The following is a 21098-nucleotide window of genomic DNA, read 5'->3' as shown; positions in this document are numbered from 1 at the left end:
TTACAATTAAACATTACAATTGCGATCTCAGTTGAATAGAATTCAACAATGACTGAAATAATGGAAATACACACTGCTGATGGCTGTGACTCTGGAAATAGAAATATCTGTACCATTCTTATGACTTGGCATACTCTTCCCTTTGCTATCACAGTTTCCCCATCAGATCCATACCTGCCTTATGACTGGCCATAGTCATTTCATTTGCACATGTTGGAATACAAACACATACTTTATAATCCTGATGCTCAAGGCGAACCTGTCACACATCCCCTACTACTAAGTATAATACTTCATCAATGACTGACTTCTGGCGATACAAAATAATACTGAGAGAAAATCAGCGATGGGTCTGCGACGACAAACTGCCACTCAAGCATGTGTCGTAGGCCTAAGTTTAACACTAATGTGGTACGACCTTATGTAGCTATTCTAGAACCTTTGGCTGCAAAGAGGTGGTAACCATCACACTTACGAGGTGGCACAAGGGCAGACGGGTAGACTGACACATCTGCGCCCGTGTTTACTAAGAACTGTAATTTCGTACCTTGGTCTGTGATAAACAATCGAGGGCTGCCGTTCAGAGCGTCAGTGGCCATCATCACTGAGCTCCTGTTGCATTACCCTGCTCACAAGGTGGGCTACACTTTCGTGCCTCGGATCCAAATCGGCAGTGGTACCAACATACTTTCGTAGCCGCAGGTGAGCGACTGTGTTTTCTGGGCGAGCGGTAGCGACGAAATCGGAGACTGTTGTTCTGAGTTCGCAGTGCAGCGACTTGTGTGGAAAGTTCAGTGATCTGAGCTTGTAGCACAGCAAAGTTGCTGTCCGTCTGTGGTTATGGGATAACTGTTGCAACGCACACAGATGGATACATTTCAGCTATTCTATCGGTAGTTTGCGCTAGTGCATCTAGATCGCTAGTGCACACAGAATCTTTTGCGTGTCAGGAGCTAGGCGTGATAGCCAAATGTTTCGGCGCTTATTGCGTTGTCAGCCAACATAAGTAATCGGCGCAGCAGGTGCGATGGTGTGCGATTGCCCAACTCTTCGGTACGAAGTAGTTTTTCCAGTCTTTTCTCCTCAGACTGCAAAAGTCGTGTGATTAGGGCGCTCTTAATCGCCGAATATCGGTCCACGCTCGGCGGTGACGAAAGAATACCCTGCACCTCCATTTCTTCGCTGAGTGCTACATAACTATATTTTGTATGGTCTGCGGTAACTTGTGCTAGGACCAATTGGCTTTCCAACTGCGCAAACCAGAGCATAGGGTTTTGCTGCCAGAACAGCGGTGGTTTTACTGTGACAGACTGTAGCGCACCAATCATACTCACGGCGCCCATCCTAGTGCAAAAGGTCTCTCCAGATGCATGCATGTAAAGGTGTTTAGCACACCGTATCGGTGTATAGTAGATATAAGAGTGTTGTGATGATATAACAGGTAGTTAAGAAGAAACATGTGTTTTTATGCATGATGGAGCTCCAGATGGACGTAGTTGAAGCATTTTACATATGGTAAATCAACTATGCTATCAGTTCTGAAGTATTGTTCTGGTACTTGGTGTCCATACCAGGATGATATCGGAAAGAGAGAAATGATTGTGGAACATAAACACATACCAAAGGTTATGCAGTTCTGCACTTAAACACGCTATAATGCTAGAGATGTGCGGTTTCCCACCTATTATTCGTGTGGAATGCAATGGTGTTAATATTCCAATATAAGAAATATATTTTCAGTAGACGACGTATATTCTCCCTGGAAGTTTCCCTACGATAAACTATGGTGACAAACTGAATTTGCACTCCAAATACAACGTCGATCCTTTGTAACACAAACATTATATAGGTATTGATAGGTGTATGACGCCTGCTGTTTACGAAGTTCAAGCCCGATTACGGTTCACAAATTGTGATGTGTTCAAAACAGTCCTATAAAATGATCATTGGCACCTGAAAATGCATGCGAAGAAATGGTGACATATGGGGAGGAAATAAACACCATGATCAGTAGCCAGAGGAGATGAAACAGTCTTATCACAATTTACCATGGCCTCTGGTAACTTCCACACAGCAGTCATCGTCCGACGTTCGGTTGTATTGCTCATATTCAGGATAATATTGCCGTATCACCGTGATGCCACATCTTTAGAATATCCCATCTTTCCACTATTAAGGTGCGTATATGTAACATAAGTCTACTATCCTCCTCCAGACACGCAATTTGACTGATTTCGCTCACTACTCGTTTCACGATATTTTTCACTTTTTTTGTATATTCTCAGTCAACGTCCGTAATTTTACGAGTTTTTCGCGACTTAACATATTTCATCATATTTCCCTCAATGTTTACGTATTTCATATCAGTTTTTCGTGATTAAGCCAGATTTTCCTCAAATTTCACCGATTTTATGTGATTTTTCATATTTTTCCACTGTTTTCCATATGCGTATGGCCATATTGCTGACACACATCTGCTGTTTGATTTTCTACGAGAATATTTGCGTATCTTGTATATGAACCTACTAAAAAATCCCAGACTTGACATCTCCCTAATGATCCACATTCCTGCGTTTTGGATAGGACAATCGAGAAAAGTATAGTAACAGCCGCTTCTTTCCTATGAAACCGAAAACTCGATTTATGTCTCAGATGTGACAGAGAAATGTAGTACTTCACACACATTTTCGTTCGTGTAGAGGAGGGTGTTGAAACAGGTTTTCCATCAATGAACATGATTCACCACACATACGTTGGAAGCCCTCTGCTAACAGTGGTGTGGAGACGTTTACTGTTGACGATTGCAGGTAGATAGCGCTCTAAGTCACACACAGAATACGCAATTGTATACAAATCGATTGCTAGTTATACCACAAAACTGGGTGCACCCCATGAGAAAACGGAAAAAATGGTTAATTGCGTGATAAATGACTTGCAGCAACATCTCCCTTTCTCTCTAGAATGCACTTCAATCTACCATTAAATCACACCTCATTACAACCCCCTTTCAACCGATCACTTCATCTACCTTCTGTCATCCTTCAACGCAGATCCATCTCAATTTAGCGACAGATGGTTTTCTTTTCCAGGAAAGCGTCAGAGACAGCAGTCAACTTGCATGTATCACTATTACCTCAGTAGACATACAGTAGAATGTTGTTAAACCATTTCTGCCTAGCGTAACATATATGTCACTATATGTCACAGAACAGCCTGTCATTGTTTTCTCTCGTTGCCAACAATGCCTGCGTTTGGAGTGGCTATTGTATGGCTTTCGTCCGCAGCTCGTGGTCGTGCGGTAGCGTTCTCGCTTCCCGCGACCGGGTTCTCGGGTTCGATTCCCGGCGGGGTCAGGGGTTTTCTCTGTCTCGTGATGACTGGGTGTTGTGTGATGTCCTTAGGTTAGTTAGGTTTAAGTAGTTCTAAGTTCTAGTGGACTGATGACCATAGATGTTAGGTCCCATAGTGCTCAGAGCCATTTTTTGTTGTTGTATGGCTTTCAGATAAGGAGGCTTTGTTGTTCATGTTTAGGTAGGTTTCAGTCAGTTGCAAGCATTAAGTGGTCACCGACTGGTGCTTCAATTACGGAAGACTTTTCTAAGTGAGATTATGTCTTGGAATGAGAAGTAAGTATCATTTTTTATCGCAAATTATAATACAATTTGTTTAAATTCTTATTTTTGTGGCTGCAAATACAGTTTTAATTTTGTGTTGTATATATGTCAGCCGGCCGAAGTGGCCGAGCGGTTAAAGGCGCTACAGTCTGGAACCGCACGACCGCGACGGTCGCAGGTTCGAATCCTGCCTCGGGTATGGATGTGTGTGATGTCTTTAGGTTAGTTAGGTTTAAGTAGTTCTAAGTTCTAGGGGACTTATGACCACAGCAGTTGAGTCCCATAGTGCTCAGAGCCATTTGAACCATATATATGTCACGCTAGGCAAAACAGTGCAAATAACGATTCGTTTTCTTTAGAGGTCTATCTCTCCATGAGATCCTGGCTATTCTTGAAGGAGAGGAAGAAGATGCAACAGATATATTTATTGAATCTCCTGAAGCTAATGTGGATTCGGGTGAAGATTCTGGGGAAGAAGATGGGTTAGGAAACGTCGATAATCTTGGACCAAGCCAACTCCAGGCTGGTGCAGAAATGGTTTTAGCAAGTAAAAACAGGTTAAGTAGTGAATCGGAGATTAATTTCTCTCCTGATGATAAACCAGATGAACAGGAAAAGTAACAGATCTTAAAAACTGTAATCAGAGATTGGAAAAAAGACGATCTGCGTAGTATTAGTTCTGTACTTCATGAGAGTGCTTATAGTAAATACAGGAACTTGTCTCCAGTTCATTGCTTCGAATTATTTTGGAACGACGAAGTAATTGAATTTCTTCTCACTGAATCAACGAAGTATGCATTGTTCAAGAACTGCTCAGATCCAAAAATAACATATAAAAAGATAAAAGGTTTTCTAGGAATCCTAATACTTTCTGGTTATAATCCTTTACCTAGCAGAAGACATTACTGGGATTCTGGATTGGACATGAGAAATGACATGGTCCACAGCACAATGAGAAGGGACAGGTTTGAAACAATTGTGAGATTCATTTACTCATGTGACAACACAAAAATAGATGCTAATAACAGAATGTGGAAACTTCGTCCATTAATAAATATGCTAAGAAAAAAGTTTGCTCTCCACTCTCAGCCTGAGCAAGATTTGTCTTACGATGAGAGCATGAGAAAGTATTTTGGCGGACATGGATGTCAACAGTATTTGAAAGGTAAGCCCATTAGATTTGGGTACAAAGCATGGTGTCTAAACACAACCATGGGTTATCTAGTGGACTTTCAAATATACCAAGGAGGTGATCCTCAGAGGAATGAAAAATATGAGAAAGTATTTGGAAAATGTGCTGCTCCTTTGATTCAGATGATCGATTCTCTTCCTGAAAAGAACAAACATCTTCCCTACAGGTTTTATTTTGACAACGTGTTTACATCACAAACATTGTTGATTTACCTGAAGCAACGAGATTTTGGTGCAACTGGGACTATTCGTGAAAATCGTCTGCCTAAAGTGTGTCATCTCATACTCTCTAACACTATGTCCAAAAGGAATATGAGAGGAGATTTTGATTACAAGAGCAGCAAGGAAAGTGGAATAATCGTTGCCAGATGGCTAGGTAATTGTACAGTAACAATTGCTTCCATAAGCTTTGGTATCAGTCCAGTCAGCACCGTTGCCCGATACTCTAGACAAGAGAAGTAAAGAATACTTGTACCTCGACCTAATGTAATTGGAGAAGACAACAAAAATATGGGAGGAACTGACCGAATGGATGAAAATGTAACGTTATATAGAGTGAGTGTCAGAGGAAAGAAATGGTGGTGGCCAATTTTTACATGGCTTCTAGATATCTATATACATAATGGGTGGCTTGTTCATAGAAAGACTGGTATAAATATGCCTCAGCTGCACTTCCGGCGCTACATTGTGAAATGTTAGCTGACTTCCAATGCTGCAGTACCAAGAGGTCCTGGACGCCCTGCAGGTTATTCAAACCAAGGCAGAGTGCTGCCTGATATTAGATATGATGAAACAAATCATCTGGTAGCCATGGTGCCACAGAAAAAAAGAAGACACTGTGCGGCGGAAAACTGCAAAGGAACCCCAAGACCAATGTGCTCCAAATGTGATATTGGTTTGTGCATAGAATGTTTTGTGTCATATCACAGAAAGTGAGTACTGTCGCCTGAACTTGTTGTAAATCACATACAGTGTATTATTTTACTTGCTGTCGTATATTCTGCCTAAAATGTATGTTCTGCCTAGTGTGACATATATGTTACGCCCTTTTTTGTTTCAATTATTGATTATTTTTTGTTTTGATTGTTGTATTGCTTTTCTTTGATGACAATAAGCACATAAATATCTAATTTGTAGAAATCAGAAGAAAAAAAATAGTTCAGGCAGAAATAGGTTAACAACGGTTCTGTAAGGTATTTGCTAGCTGACACCGCATGGTTGTCATTGATGGAGACTACAGAGAAGCACATTGTAAATACTGATTGTTAGGGTTTAAAACACCTAAACAGTCGTGCACAGGATCGAACACGCGGTCCATTCTGTACTTGTATACTGCAGTCACCAAAGCGGATAATAATTGAAGAGCCAAAGGAACTGGTACATCTGCCTAATATCGTGTAGGGTCCCCCACAAGCATGCAGAAGTGCCACAACACGACATGGCAAGGACTTGACTAATGTCCGAAGTACTGTTAGAGGGAATTGATGTCATGAATCCTGCAGGGCTGTCCACAAATCCGTAATAGTACGAGGGGGTAGAGATCTCCTCTGAACAGCATGTTGCAAGGCATCCCAGATACGCTCAATAACGTTCATGTCTGGGGAGTCTGGTGACCAGCGGAAGTTTTTGAGCTCAGAAGAGTGTTCCTGGAGCCACTCTGTAGCAATTCTGTGGGGCGTCGCATTGTCTGCTGGAATTGCCCAAGTCCGTCGGAATGCACAATTGACATGAATGGATGCAGGTGAACAAATAAGATGCTTACGTACAAGTCACCTGTCAGGGTCGTATCTAGATTTATCCGCAGATTAACCACAACAAAGAGGGCACCGACAGAGCGATTCAACGGGTAGATGGTCCCCGACTATTCGCCTATGACAGGCGCCTGCACTGCACACGTATTTTCTCATCAATACCAGAGCCTATGTAAGCACTCTACCGCCTGCTACACTGCCGCATCCCTGCTGCAGCTGTGGGCGGCTATGACACTGTAAGTGCAGTTGCTGGGACCGCACACATCGTGCTCGACCTTGGTACAGATACGCAAATCCCCTGGACATTCCTAGTGGCAGGGACACTTGAATCAGTCCTGGGAGCCGATATGTCCGGCACTACCAGCTGCTAACAGATTTCAATCGCGTGCTCCTATTACGACGGGACAGCCAGCAACCGATCTGTGGTGTCGTCAATGCTATACTACCTGCTGGCACAGTAACACCCTCGGTCAGACTACAACCACTCGGCACACCACTCGACCTAAAGCTACAAAGCGTAGCACTTTTCAACCAGCTACACGTACAGGCAGCCGAGTACTCATCATTACATCATGACAAGAAGTTCACGTGACTCAACAAGGAACAACTACGGAGACGAATTGTGAACGCCACCCCATCACTACAGGTACTTCAACAACATCTTGATGACCTTCATCAACACGTCAGCAATCACTACCTTGGTGCCATTGCTATACAATATGAGGATCCAATCGACATGGAACACCTAGACATCTGCTAGCGTGTCGCTGTGAAAGATGGGTTTAATGTAGACATCAGTCACCCTCAACAACAGTTTGGAAACGCCCTACAATGCCGCAAACTCTTCCAATTTCTGTAGTCGCGATGTCTTCCACATTTTGGTATTTTGTATATGGCGAGGCATTTGGTTACTTGAAGGGAGTTCGAAAGTAAGGAGGCATCCTGTGATAGAGGTAGATCTTAGCACTCCATCATGAGCCAAAAATGAGTCTAATATTTTAGTGATCTGATATGATCTAACAGATGTGAAGCTTATTAAAAGAGATTTTTTTCTACCTGACGAGAAAATACTTATATGAAATGAAGCCTTTGCCATACTTATGTAGGATTTTCACGACAATGATACTTTAGCGATTTGAAAACGTGTGTATGACCCTGTTTCTTCTGTCTTTGAAAATAACTTGTATCTAGGGGAGAAGTCTACACTTCGAATGACAAATTCGAGGTGTATTGTCAAGAACATCGCTGTCTCGCATTGAATAATGGCGATTTATTGAACTTATAAGGAGACGACATTCTTCAAGCAATCCTTCACCGGGTGTACTTGATTGTGAAAGGTGTCGAACACTGGGCGTCGTCACTTTAGTGGTTTAAGTGGATATAACTTGTTTCCTGAAGTGTAGCACCAAACCCTTGTTTTGTGTTGTGCAGTGACAGGTGCTCAAGGCGTAGGCCGGTCGATGCAGGATCAGCCCGACACTGCTGAAGGAAGTTGTCTGAATCTTATTCTGCTGCCACGTCAGCCCAGTTAACGACGGAAAATGACACACAGTTGCGCGACAAGCAGTCAGCCACGACGTTATCCTGTCCTGCGACGTGCCGCATGTCTGTGGAACACTGGACAATGAACTCTACTCACCGATTTTGATGTGGTGAGTTGAGTCGGTAACGTTTTGGATATGGAAGTCAGATGATAAACGGGCATTCCTAGGACAAATATATTATACTAGAACTGACATGTGACTACATTTTCATGCAATTTGGTTGCATAGATCCTGAGAAATCAGTACCCAGAACAACCACCTCTGGCCGTAATAACGGCCGTGATACGCCTGGGCATTGAGTCAAACAGAGCTTGAAGGCGTGTACAGGTACAGCTGCCCCTGCAGCTTCAACACTATACCACAGTTCATCAAGAGTAGTGACTGGCGTATTGTGACGAGCCACTTGCTCAGCCACCATTGACCAGACGTTTTCATTTGGTGAGAGATCTGGTGAATGTGCTGGCCAGGACAGCAGTCGAATATTTTCTGTATCCAGAAAGGCCCGTACAGGACCTGCAACATGCGGTCGTGCATTATCCTGCTGAAATGTAGAGTTTCGCAGGGATCGAATGAAGGGTAGAGCCACGGGTCGTAACACATCTGAAATGTAACGTCCACTGTTCAAAGTGCCGTCAATGCGAACAAGAGGTGACCGAGACGTGTAACCAATGGTACCCCATACCATCACGCTGGGTGATACGCCAGTATGGCGATGACGAATACACGCTTCCAATGTGCGTTCACCGCGATGTCGCCAAACACAGATGCGACCATCATGATGCTGCAAACAGACCCTGGATTCATCCGAAAAAATGACGTTTTCCCATTTGTGCTCCCAGGTTCGTCGTTGAGTACACCATCGCAGGCGCTCCTGTCTGTGATGCTGCGTCAAGGGTAACCGCAGCCATGGCCTCCGAGCTGATAGTCCATGCTGCTGCAAATGTTGTCGACCTGTTCGTGCAGATGGTTGTTGTCTTGCAAACGTCCCCATCTGTTCACTCAGGGATCGAGACGTGGCTGCACGATCCGTTACAGCCATGCGGATAAGATGCCTGTCTTCTCGACTGCTAGTGATACGAGGCCGTTGGGATGCAACACGGCGTTCCGTGTTACCCTCCTGAACCCACCGATTCCATATTCTGATAACAGTCATTGGATCTCGACCAATGCGAGCAGCAATGTCGCGATACGATAAACCGCAAACGCGATAGGCTACAATCCGACCTTTATCAAAGTCGGAAACGTGATGTTCCGCATTTCTGCTCCTTACACGAGACATCACAACAACGTTTCACCAGGCAACGCCGGTCAAATGCTGTTTGTGTATGAGAAATCGGTTGGAAACTTTCCTCATGTCAACACGTTGTAGGTGTCGCCACCGGCGTCAACCTTGTGTGAATGCTCTGAAAAGCTAATCATTTGCATACACAGCATCTTCTTCCTGTCGGTTAAATTTTGCGTCTGTAGCACGTCATCTTCGTGGTGTAGCAATTTAAATGGCCAGTAGTGTAGTTCTAAGTTCTTGGGGACTGATGAACTCAGATGTCACGTCCCATAGTGCTCAGAGCCTTTTGAACCATTTTTTTCGAACCTGCGACCGTAGCAGCAGCCGTTCAAGGGCTGAAGCGCCTAGAATCGCTCGGTCACAGCGGCCGGCTCACGTGTGCAGTCCAACACTTTTGGCAATACAGAAATTTTCTTTCGCGGTTTAGCATTTTCGTCATATAATTCCCGAGCAGTCGACATTTCCGCAGAACACAATCCTTATATCTAAGAAATTTTTGCTTCAAGTATCTTGCAGGTCTCTCGCAACTGTGAATGCTCGATTGTGTTAAGCGATTAAGTGTAATGCACATGTGTGTTCTTCGCATTGAGATGGTAGCGATCTCGAATAGCGTATAACTGGCGCAGAAGATGCGCGTAGCCCAGAAATCTTCGCGCAACCGATAGCAGCGGAGTCACGTAGTACAAGTTCCAACGCATTAGTGAGATGGGAGACCTCGTGATGACTGGGTGTTGTGTGATGTCCTTGGGTTAGTTAGGTTTAAGTAGTTCTAAGTTCTAGGAAACTGATGCCCATAGATGTTAAGTCCCATAGTGCTCAGAGCCATTTGAACCATTTTTTTGAGATGGGAGAGAGAAGTATTTGCACTAAGCAATGATGCACTAAATCTGGTACAGTTGAAAAATGTCGAAGAAAATCAGCTCCTAAAATTGGCCCAGTCACATCGGCAACGACAAACGTTAATGTAGGGCAGAAGTTGTCACCCAGTTGTAGATTCAAATGGCTCTGAGCACTATGGGACTTAACATCTGATGCCATCAGTCCTCTAGAACTTAGAACTACTTGAACCTAACTAACCTAATGTGATCACACACATCCATGCCCGAGACAGGATTCGAACCTGCGACCGCAGATGTCGCGCGGTTCCAGACTGAAGTGCCTAGAACCGCTCTGCCACGACGGCCGGCCCAGCTGTAGAGTCAGTGATTTGTTCCCATATGTTCTGATTGCAGAATTGTTGGCAGGACAAAGGAACTTATTCATTTTTGCAATAACCACTCACCATTCTCCGATAAACGCTGATTTCTGAACCAGTGTCTACTAGGAAAAGTGCACCAGACGTACTTTGGTAAGTAATCGAGTGGAGTCCGTAACAGATGATGCCATTGCATTCTTTCTGCCTTTTAGGCACTGTAAAGAATCCCGATAAGTGCATACGCGTGTGACGTCCTTAGGTTAGTTAGGTTTAAGTAGTTCTAAGTTCTAGGGGACTGATGACCATAGATGTTAAGTCCCATAGTGCTCAGAGCCATTTGAACCAAGTGCATACGCCTACTGGTATCCGTAGCTCCTATTTGTGTTCATGCAGGGTCTTGTGCACTGCCTCACTGCAATAGAAAAACTCCTGTTATACCAACACCACTGCCCCCATCACTGGTTGTTCTTGCCCCTCGTTATCTGCATTCCTCTATAGCCTAGTATTTAGTTTGGTTAGTTCGTTCATCAACTATCCCATAGATGGCTCTGTCTGTGGATCTTGCGTAAGTGTGTGCGTCGGGGCTCCCTGTTGTAGGCAAGTCTTCCGGTCCAGATGATGTACCAATCATGTTCCTTTCAGAGTATGCAGCCACAATAGCGTCTTTCTGCAATCATATACAACCGCTCACTTGACTAAAGGTCTGTTCCTAAAGACTGGAAAGTAGCTCAGGTCACGCCAATATTCATGAAAGGAAATAGGAGTAACCCATTGAATCACAGACCCATATCACTGACCTCAATTTGCAGCAGGTTTTTGGAGCATATACTGTACTCGAACATTATGAATCACCTTGAAGAAAATGACTTATTACTTATTGATAAATAACCAACACGGGTTCAGAAAATATCGTTCTTGTGCAACGCAGCTAGCTCTTTATTCCCATGAAGCAATGAGTGCTGTCGACAAGGGATCTCAGATCGATTCCATATTCCTAGATTACCAGAAGGCTTTTTATACCGTTCCTCACAAGCGACTATTAATCATATTGCGTGCGTATGGAGTATCGTCTCAGTTGTGTGACTGTGTTCGGGATTTCCTCTCAGAGAGGTCACAGTTCGTGGTGATAGACAGTAAATCATCGAGTAGAACAGAAGTGATATCTGGCGCTCCGCAAGGTAGTGTCATAGGCCCTCTGCTGTTCCTGATTTACATAAATGATCTAGATGATAATCTGAGCAGCTCCCTTATACTGTATGCAGATGACGCTGTAATTTACCGTGTAGTAAAATCATCAGACGATCAATTCCAGTTACAAAATGATCTAGAGAGAATTTCTGTATGGCGCGAAAAGTGGCAATTGGCACTAAACAAAGAAAAGTGCGAGGTTATCCACGTGCGTACTTACGGAAATCCAATAAATTTTGGGTATACGATAAATCGCATGAATCTAAGGGCTGTCAATTCGACTAAATACCTAGGAATTACAAGTATGAGCAACTTAAATTGGAAAGACCACATAGATAATATTGTGGGGAAGGCGAAACAAAGACTGCGCTTTGTTGGCAGAACACTTAGAAGATGCGACAAACCTACTAAAGAGACAGCCTACGTTACACTTGTCTGTCCTCTGCTGGAATATTGCTGCGCGGTGTGGGATCCTTACCGGGTAGGATAGACGGAGGACATAGAAAAAGTCCAAAGAAGGGCAGCTCGTTTCGTGTTATCGCGCAGTAGGGGTGAGTGTCACTAATATGATACGCGGGTTGGGGTGGCAGTCACTGAAAGAAAGGCGGTTTCCTTTGCGGCGAGATCTATTTATGAAATTTCAATCACCAACTTTCTCTTCCGAATTCGAAAATATTTTGTTGACACTCACCTATGTAGGGATAAATGATCATCATAATAAAAAAGGAGAAATTAGAGCTCGAACGGAAAGATATAGGTGTTTCTTTTTCCCACACGCCACTCGAGAGTGGAATGGTAGAGAAGTGCTATGAAAATGGTTCGATGAACCGTCTGCCAGGCACTTAAGTGTGAATTGCAGAGCAATCATATAGATGTAGATGTAGCTGTAGTAATAATGCGCTGCCTGGGGCCTCCCGCCATAACCTCATTCACAGCGGCGCAAGTTGTATTATCCATGCATGCAATTGTGATCCCATCTGCTCTGTGTGACAATTCGTCAAGGGAGAGATCCATAAAAGCACAAAGAGCAGCCCTCACGTTTTGTGGCAGTCTCTGAAGCCAGAAAAATTTTGAAGACTTCTGACAGCAGTTCGTTACCCACCATTGCATATAACGGTCAAAGTACTTGAGTTAGAGAATCACTGGCACGTGCTTTACTCTCAATGTTTTGTAACCTTGATTCCGGCAGTAGCACAAAATCCTGGAGTACAGCTTCTTTAAATTTTATGTATACAGGGTGGTCCATTGATCGTGACCGGGCCAAATATCTCACGAAATAAGCGTCAAACGAAAAAATAAAAAGGGCGAAACTTGTCTAGCTTGAAGGGGGGAACCAGATGGCGCTATGTTTGGCCCGCTAAATGGTGCTGCCATACGTCATACGGATACCAACAGCGTTTTTTAAAATAGGAACCCCCATTTTTACTACATATTCTTGTAGTACGTAAAGAAATATGAATGTTTTAGTTGAAGCACTTTTTTCGTTTTGTGATGGATGGCGCTTTAATAGACACAAACAATGGCTCACAAGTTTAGACGAACAGTTGGTAACAGGTAGGTTTTTAAATTAAAATACAGAACGTAGGTACGTTTGAACATTTTATTTCGGTTGTTCCAGTGTGATACATGTACCTTTGTGAACTTATAATTTCTGAGTATGCATGCTGTTACAGCGTGATTACCTGTAAATACCACATTAATGCAATAAATGCTCAAAATGATGTCCGTCAACCTCAATGCATTTGGCAATACGTGTAACGACATTTCTCTCAACAGCGAGTAGTTCGCCTTCGGTAATGTTCGCACATGCATTGACAATGCGCTGACGCATGTTGTCAGGCGTTGTCGGTGGATAATGATAGCAAATATCCTTCAACTTTCCCCACAAAAAGAAATCCGGGGACGTCAGATCCGGTGAACGTGCTTCGACGAGCAATCCACGTGTCGTCAAATATGCTATTCAATACCGCTTCAACCGCACGCGAGCTGTGCCGGACATCCATCATGTTGGAAGTACATCGCCATTCTGTCATGCAGTGAAACATCTTGTAGTAACATCGGTAGAACATTACGAAGGGAATCAGCATACATTGCACCATTTTGATTGTCATCGATAAAATGGGGGCCAATTATCCTTCCTCCCATAATGCCGCACCATACATTAACCCGCCAAGGTCGCTGATGTTCCACTCGTCGCAGCCATCGGTGATTTTCCGTTGCCCAATAGTGCATATTATGCCGGTTTACGTTACCGCTGTTGGTGAATGACGCTTCGTCGCTAAATAGAACACGTGCAAAAAATATGTCATCGTCCCGTAATTTCTCTTATGCCTAGTGGCCGAACTGTACACGACGTTCAAAGTCGTCGCCATGCAATTCCTGGTGCATAGAAATATGGTACGGGTGCAATCGATGTTGATATAGCATTCTCAACACCGACGTTTTTGAGATTCCCGATTCTGGCGCAATTTGTCTGCTACTGATGTGCGGATTAGCCGCGACAGCAGCTAAAACACCTACTTGGGCATCATCATTTGTTGCAGGTCGTGGTTGACGTTTCACATGTGGCTGAACACTTCCTGTATCCTTAAATAACGTAACTATCCGGCGAACGGTCCGGACACTTGGATGATGTCGTCCAGGATACCGAGCAGCATACATAGCACACGCCAGTTGGGCAATTTGATCACAATCGCCATACATTAACACGATATCGACCTTTTCCGCAATTGGTAAACGGTCCATTTTAACACGGGTAATGTATCACGAAGCAAATACCGTCCGCACTGGCGGAATGTTACGTGATACCACGTACTTATACGTTTGTGACTATTACAGCGCCATCTTTCACAAAACGAAAAAAGTGGTCCAACTAAAACATTCATATTTCTTTAAGTACTACACGAATATGTAATAAGAAATGGGGGTTCCTATTTAAAAAAACACAGTTGATATCCGTTTGACCCATGGCAGCGCCATCAAGCGGGCCAACCATAGCGCCATCTGGTTTCCCCCTTCAAGCTAGACGAGTTTCGTTCTTTGTAGTTTTTTCGTTTGCTGCTTATTTCATGAGATATTTGGCCCGGTCACTATCAATGGATCACCCTGTATAGATGAAGCAGCGTGTGAAAATCTGTACCAAGATCGGGACTCAAACCTGGGTCTTCTGCTTAATAAGCAGGAGCATTAGCCAATAAGCCACCTTGGCACAGCGGGTCACACAACTGCACGGATTACCCTGGCACAGCTCCCTCCTCGATCCAAATTCTCACCGCTGCCCCAGTCCCCTTTAAATTCCCCGTTACAGATGAACAGCTTTAAATACAGCATAAGCCTGTCAATGTAAAACCTCGTCTAATTGTTCTCTCAAATTTAACTTCAACTGTGATATAATCAATGTAAACTGTTCCTTATCAGATACGAGTCCATGTAACAGATAGCTGGCCTCTACTGGTGTTGGCTAAAGTTGCGCTCAGGTAGGCCAGAAAGGAGGAAATTTTATGGTGTAGTTGTTGTTGCCTTTGCTTAAGTCTGTGTTGATACACAGAGCAGTTGTCTGCAGCATAGTGTTGCTGGCAGATGGCGGGTTATGGCCATTGTTATGTTGGAATCCATGATGCTGCATGCCAAATTGAAGAGAATGATCCTTATTGCTCAGTATGAGGTCACCGCTTTAGGGGAATTTACCATCCACTTGTAACATACATGACTGTGGTAGTAGTCAACACTTCATTGAATTTATTCATTATATGTAGAACACTCGTCCAATGCGTACAACAGAGAACCCAACGCCACAGACATTACCAAAAAACATAAGAACCTGTCAGATCGACCAGTTCAAAGATAAATTTAGTTTTTATATCACAGCTATTCATGAATCAATGCTTGCACTCAGTCTATACCGACTGTTCCTTTTAGTCAGCCACAATACCAAACAGGCTTAATCTGGTCTCGTTAAAGAAATTACTCCTTCAAGTGCAGTTAATATGTTTTGTGCAGGAAAAGATAATGAAATGGAAGGGTTTGCGGCCAATAAACGAAAACGCGAATGTTGGACGAAAGCAACTGCCACTGGGAAAAGAACAAGCCATTGAAGATCTGCAAGCAAGACTTACAAATTACTTTAGACACCATAAATGAAAAAAAACCTGGATAAGGTAAGTTACTGAAAATGGCCACACACTGGTGTATTTGCAGAAAATGGTGGATTTGAGGGTGTTTTCTACTTTAGAGGATATACGAAAAATCTGTTTATAAACTTCCACTCGCATTTGGATCTGCTTAAAAAGGTTGATTATATTGTATCAAAAAATGGTAGACTGGACGAATCTAGAAACCGAAGAGGCTTTTGCAGCGTTTAAAACTGATGAAATAAATAAATCTGACGACTGTTCATTTGCTAAAGTGGTGAACTGAAAGTTCTGTATGTGAATTCCACAAAAATGTATAGGAGAAGAGCTTTCAATTGACACCTGAGAAGATGTGGAATGCTTAAACATTAGTGTAAAGCAGGGAATAAAACAGCCGAAATTAAAATTCCCAAAAGCTCTCGGTTAGAGGAATTGAAAGAAGGAATGGAGCTAACTGTTAAGGCCATACAAGAGGTAGTTTATAGGAACAAAATTGGGTATCTAAAAATTCGAGGCCTTCTTTGTTTTTATCGTATAACTGACTGTAGAAAGACTTAAATGATTTGGATGTAGACTTTAATAGTATGTTAAAAAGTAAGGTGGTTGCTGTTAAAGAATTGTTTTCTATGTGTAATGCATAAGTAAAAATTAATAAAGATTTTGCAGAGGAATGTTTGCTTTCTTCATTACCCTACGAAAATCCCAAAATGATATTTTACTTAGAATTCAGTAGCTACTTTATCAATTTTATAAAGTGCTCTGAGTGTGTCTTCTTGTCTAAAGAACATTGTTTTTCCAGACTGGAAGCTACAGTGCGAATTACAGCTATACATCTACAACCAGTACTTACAATGTACTGCATGTTAGATGATGTAGTGTGGTGTTAGCTATAGAACGGTGATTTTAAATGTGTCTTCCACCAGTGCCATGGTTTTAGGATGGCTTCAGTGTTCTAATGTGAAGTGGTTACTTAGATCTAAACTTAGAAAGCTAGAAATAGCGTTGCTTACTTATAGCTAGCCAGACCTATGCATTCCACCTCACGTGCAGTGGCTGAAGGCGATTACTCTGGTCGAGCAGCCTGTCCTGACATCAGCTTAGGCGGCTGTGGTTGATAGTTGAAAAGGTGACACATCTTGGCATGGTTGCACTTGTTACAGCACTTGGAGCACATGTTACAGTGATTGCGCTATCTACTTCTGACGTATGCGTATTTGAAATAAAACACCCAAATAAATAAAACAGTATCGCAATTCTCACCATCTCACCATCCAACAACACACAGTGGCGGTAACACTGTAAATTTTTAAATGAAAGCGATAACTAGCAGATAACTTAGCGTTTCCCAGGTATTTATTGATAGCTGTGCGTCAATGCCCATACCACCAACACCACTACTTAAAGAGAAGGCAGCGGCGCATTCAGTATCACGTCACCCCAAGGTACCAGGCATGATGAGGTGCTGCACTGACCAAATCGAGGCACACGTCTTGCAACCTTTCTCAAACGATTTTACAGGCTCTATTCGGTATGAAAACTTGATTTCTATGTCACTTGTAGCTTTACATGTCAACTTCATGGTGAAAGCCCCATCATTTCTTTAACGGTCATAGTTATTGTGATATTTCCTACATAAATAACAAATTCGAATACGTTACAGGGAAAGATAGTGGTCCACTGTCAGAGGTATCGGAGTGGTTCTCACATATAACTTTCGACTCTGTCGTCTCTGGACCAGGGTCCCTTACCTCAAAGTGATGTACAGGGCGATTACAAATGATTGAAGCGATTTCATAAATTCACTGTAGCTCCATTCATTGCCATATGGTCACGACACACTACAGATACGTAGAAAAACTCATAGTTTTGTTCGGCTGAAGCCGCACTTCAGGTTTCTGCCGCCAGAGCGCTCGAGAGCGCAGTGAAACAAAATGGCGACAGGAGCCGAGAAAGCGTATGTCGTACTTGAAATGCACTCACATCAGTCAGTCATAACAGTGCAACGACACTTCAGGACGAAGTTCAACAAAGATCCACCAACTGCTAACTCCATTCGGCGATGGTATGCGCAGTTTAAAGCTTCTGGATGCCTCTATAAGGCGAAATCAACGGGTCGGCCTGCAGTGAGCGAAGAAATGGTTGAACGCGTGCGGGCAAGTTTCACGCATAGTGATGTGAAAGATTCAGTGTTTAAACCTCCTCTACCAAGAAACGTGCCAGAACTGCGAGCTCGCATCAACGATGCTTTCGAACTCATCGATGGGGACATGCTGCGCCGAGTGTGGGAGGAACTTGATTATCGGCTTGATGTCTGCCGAATCACTAAAGGGGCACATATCGAACATTTGTGAATGCCTAAAAAAACTTTTTGAGTTTTTGTATGTGTGTGCAAAGCATTGTGAAAATATCTCAAATAATAAAGTTATTGTAGAGCTGTGAAATCGCTTCAATCATTTGTAATAACCCTGTATTTACCCTTCTCCACCATCCCTGAGTGTTTGTAAGTTTACCATGGAATCGCCCTGTATAACGATTACATTAAAAGAGAAAATTTTTTTTTAAAAATGTAGAGACATAATTTCACTTACTAGCCTGTGGCTTGAGATAGAAAAGTCAAAGATAAAACACAAAAATACAGTAACAGATTGCTCATAAAGAAACTAAATTATGAAATATTAGTCACAACAAAAGTTACTAGAAAATTTGCAAGCCGTTGCTTGCTTTAATCATAAATACATGTTGAAGTTAAGCTAAATGTTATTATCTTTACATAACGCAGTATATTACCTTAGCTGTAACCTTCAAATCGTGTGCTACTCACGTGAAGCGTCTAAGTGAATTAGTGAATTTACTCATAGCAATTTTTATTTATTTATTTATTTATTCATCTGTGGAAGAATATATATTGTATGGATGTCGTCAGTTTATAATACATTAGCATACATTTACATTTACAATGAAACAGATTTCTCATATATTGTGTAGTTTTTATAACTAGTCATACACACATTTATAATTACCTCATATTTTGGTGATGTCATATGTTGCTATTAATCTACGTCTATGTTAAATATTCTTTTACAGTATAACAACTTTTACTTACTAAGAAGGTTTTAAGCTTTTGTCTGAAAGTGAGGGGCTCATTTATTTCTTTAATTTCCTGTGGTAATTTGTTATACAGTTTTATCCCATTATAAAATATACAGTTTTTTGCGTCTTTGCCTTGTTCTTTCTATCTAGATGGAGGTGGTGACAAGATCTCGTTTCATGGTCATGTATTAGGCTGTTTGTGCTATACATGTTGAGATTTTTCTTAATGAACATTATGTTCTGAAAGATATACTCACAAGAAACAGTTAGAATGCCTAGCTTTCTAAATAATTCTAGACAGTGGGCCCTGTTGTTGCTGTTTGTTACTATCCATATGGCTCTTTTTTGTACTTTGAACACAGTTTGTATGTTACTGGCACTTGTTCCCTAAAACATGATCCCATAGCTGAGGACTGAATGTAGAATCCATAATATGTTATTTTAAGATAGGTATTATTGCATACCGGTGCAAGGATTCTAAGAGCATAGCATGCTGTGGACAATTTCTTTGCCAAAAGGTTGACATGGTTTGTCCATTTCAGTTGGCTGTCTACATTCATCCCTAAGAATTTGGTACTTGTTACACATTCTAATTCATTATTATTAACTTTTATTCTAGTGGCATTGTGTTTTTTGTTCAATTGGAAGTTAATATAGTTAGTTTCCTTTACATTTAGGGTTACTTTATTTTTTAATGACCAGTTGTGGACATCATTGAGAGCCTCGTTTGGTCTTTCTGACAGTTGTGTTGGATTTTCACCTGTTATTAGTATGTTGCTGTCATCAGCAAAAAGTATTTTTTCTCCATGTCTGATACTTTGAGGGAAGTCATTAATGTATATAAGAAACAATATTGGGCCTCGAACTTCCTGGCAGATTAAAACTGTGTGCCTGACCGAGACTCGAACTCGGGACCTTTGCCTTTCGTGGGCAAGTGCTCTACAAACTGAGCTACCCAAGCACGACTCACGCCCCGTCCTCACGGCTTTGCTTCTGCCAGTACCTCGTCTCCTACCTTCCAAACTTTACAGAAGCTCTCCTGCGAACCTAACAGAACTAGCACTCCTGAAAGAAAGGACATTGCGGAGACATGGCTTAGCCACAGCCTGGGGGATGTTTCCAGAATGAGATTTTCACTCTGCAGCGGAGTGTGCGCTGATATGAAACTTCCTGGCAGATTAAAACTGTGTGCCCGACCGAGACTCGAACTCGGGACCTTTGCCTTTCGCGGGCAAGTGCTCTACCAACTGAGCTACCGAAGCACGACTCACGCCCGGTACTCACAGCTTTACTTCTGCCAGTACCTCGTCTCCTACCTTCCAAACTTTACAGAAGCTCTCCTGCGAACCTAGCAGAACTAGCACTCCTGAAAGAAAGGATATTGCGGAGACATGGCTTAGTCACAGCCTGGGGGATGTTTCCAGAATGAGATTTTCACTCTGCAGCGGAGTGTGCACTGATATGAAACTTCCTGGCAGATTAAAACTGTGTGCCCGACCAGACTCGAACTCGGGACCTTTGCCTTTCGCGGGCAAGTGCTCTACCATTCGAGCTATCCAAGCACGACTCACGCCCTGTCCTCACAGCTCTACTTCTAGCAGAAAATGGTATTGATTACAGAATCGCTAGATAATGCCCAAGAACAAACAAGAGAACTTCAAAAACAAGCAGCCGAAGTAGCACTACAAATATCCTTTGAAAAAAGAAAGTTCATGACAAACGTCTGTGATGCTCCTCAAAATAATGCAGTTGACAACAATACAATACACAAAACAGATTCCATTAAATAACTAGGTGAGTTGATCACGTACAACGCAAAAGAAAAGACAGCTGTAGAAACTAGAGTGCAGAAAATGGAAAGCGTGTTTCATATGACCAAAAACGTTTATAACAAAAGAATCCTTGTTCTGGAAAACGAAATTAAGACACTACCAAACAGTGGCCAGACCTGAAGCTCCATATGCGGCAGAAACACTTAATCTAACAAGAAATGGAGATCTTGAGAAACTAGAGAAGGTCTAAAGCAGAATTTTAAGGAAAATTCTGGGAGCTAAAAGAAACGATACAGGTTAAGACCAAACAGAGAGTTATACTTGAAAACTGAAAAACT

The sequence above is a fragment of the Schistocerca piceifrons genome, chromosome 1 (genome assembly GCF_021461385.2).
Source record: "Schistocerca piceifrons isolate TAMUIC-IGC-003096 chromosome 1, iqSchPice1.1, whole genome shotgun sequence".
Taxonomy (NCBI): domain Eukaryota; kingdom Metazoa; phylum Arthropoda; class Insecta; order Orthoptera; family Acrididae; genus Schistocerca; species Schistocerca piceifrons.
This window is presented reverse-complemented; position numbering follows the sequence as displayed.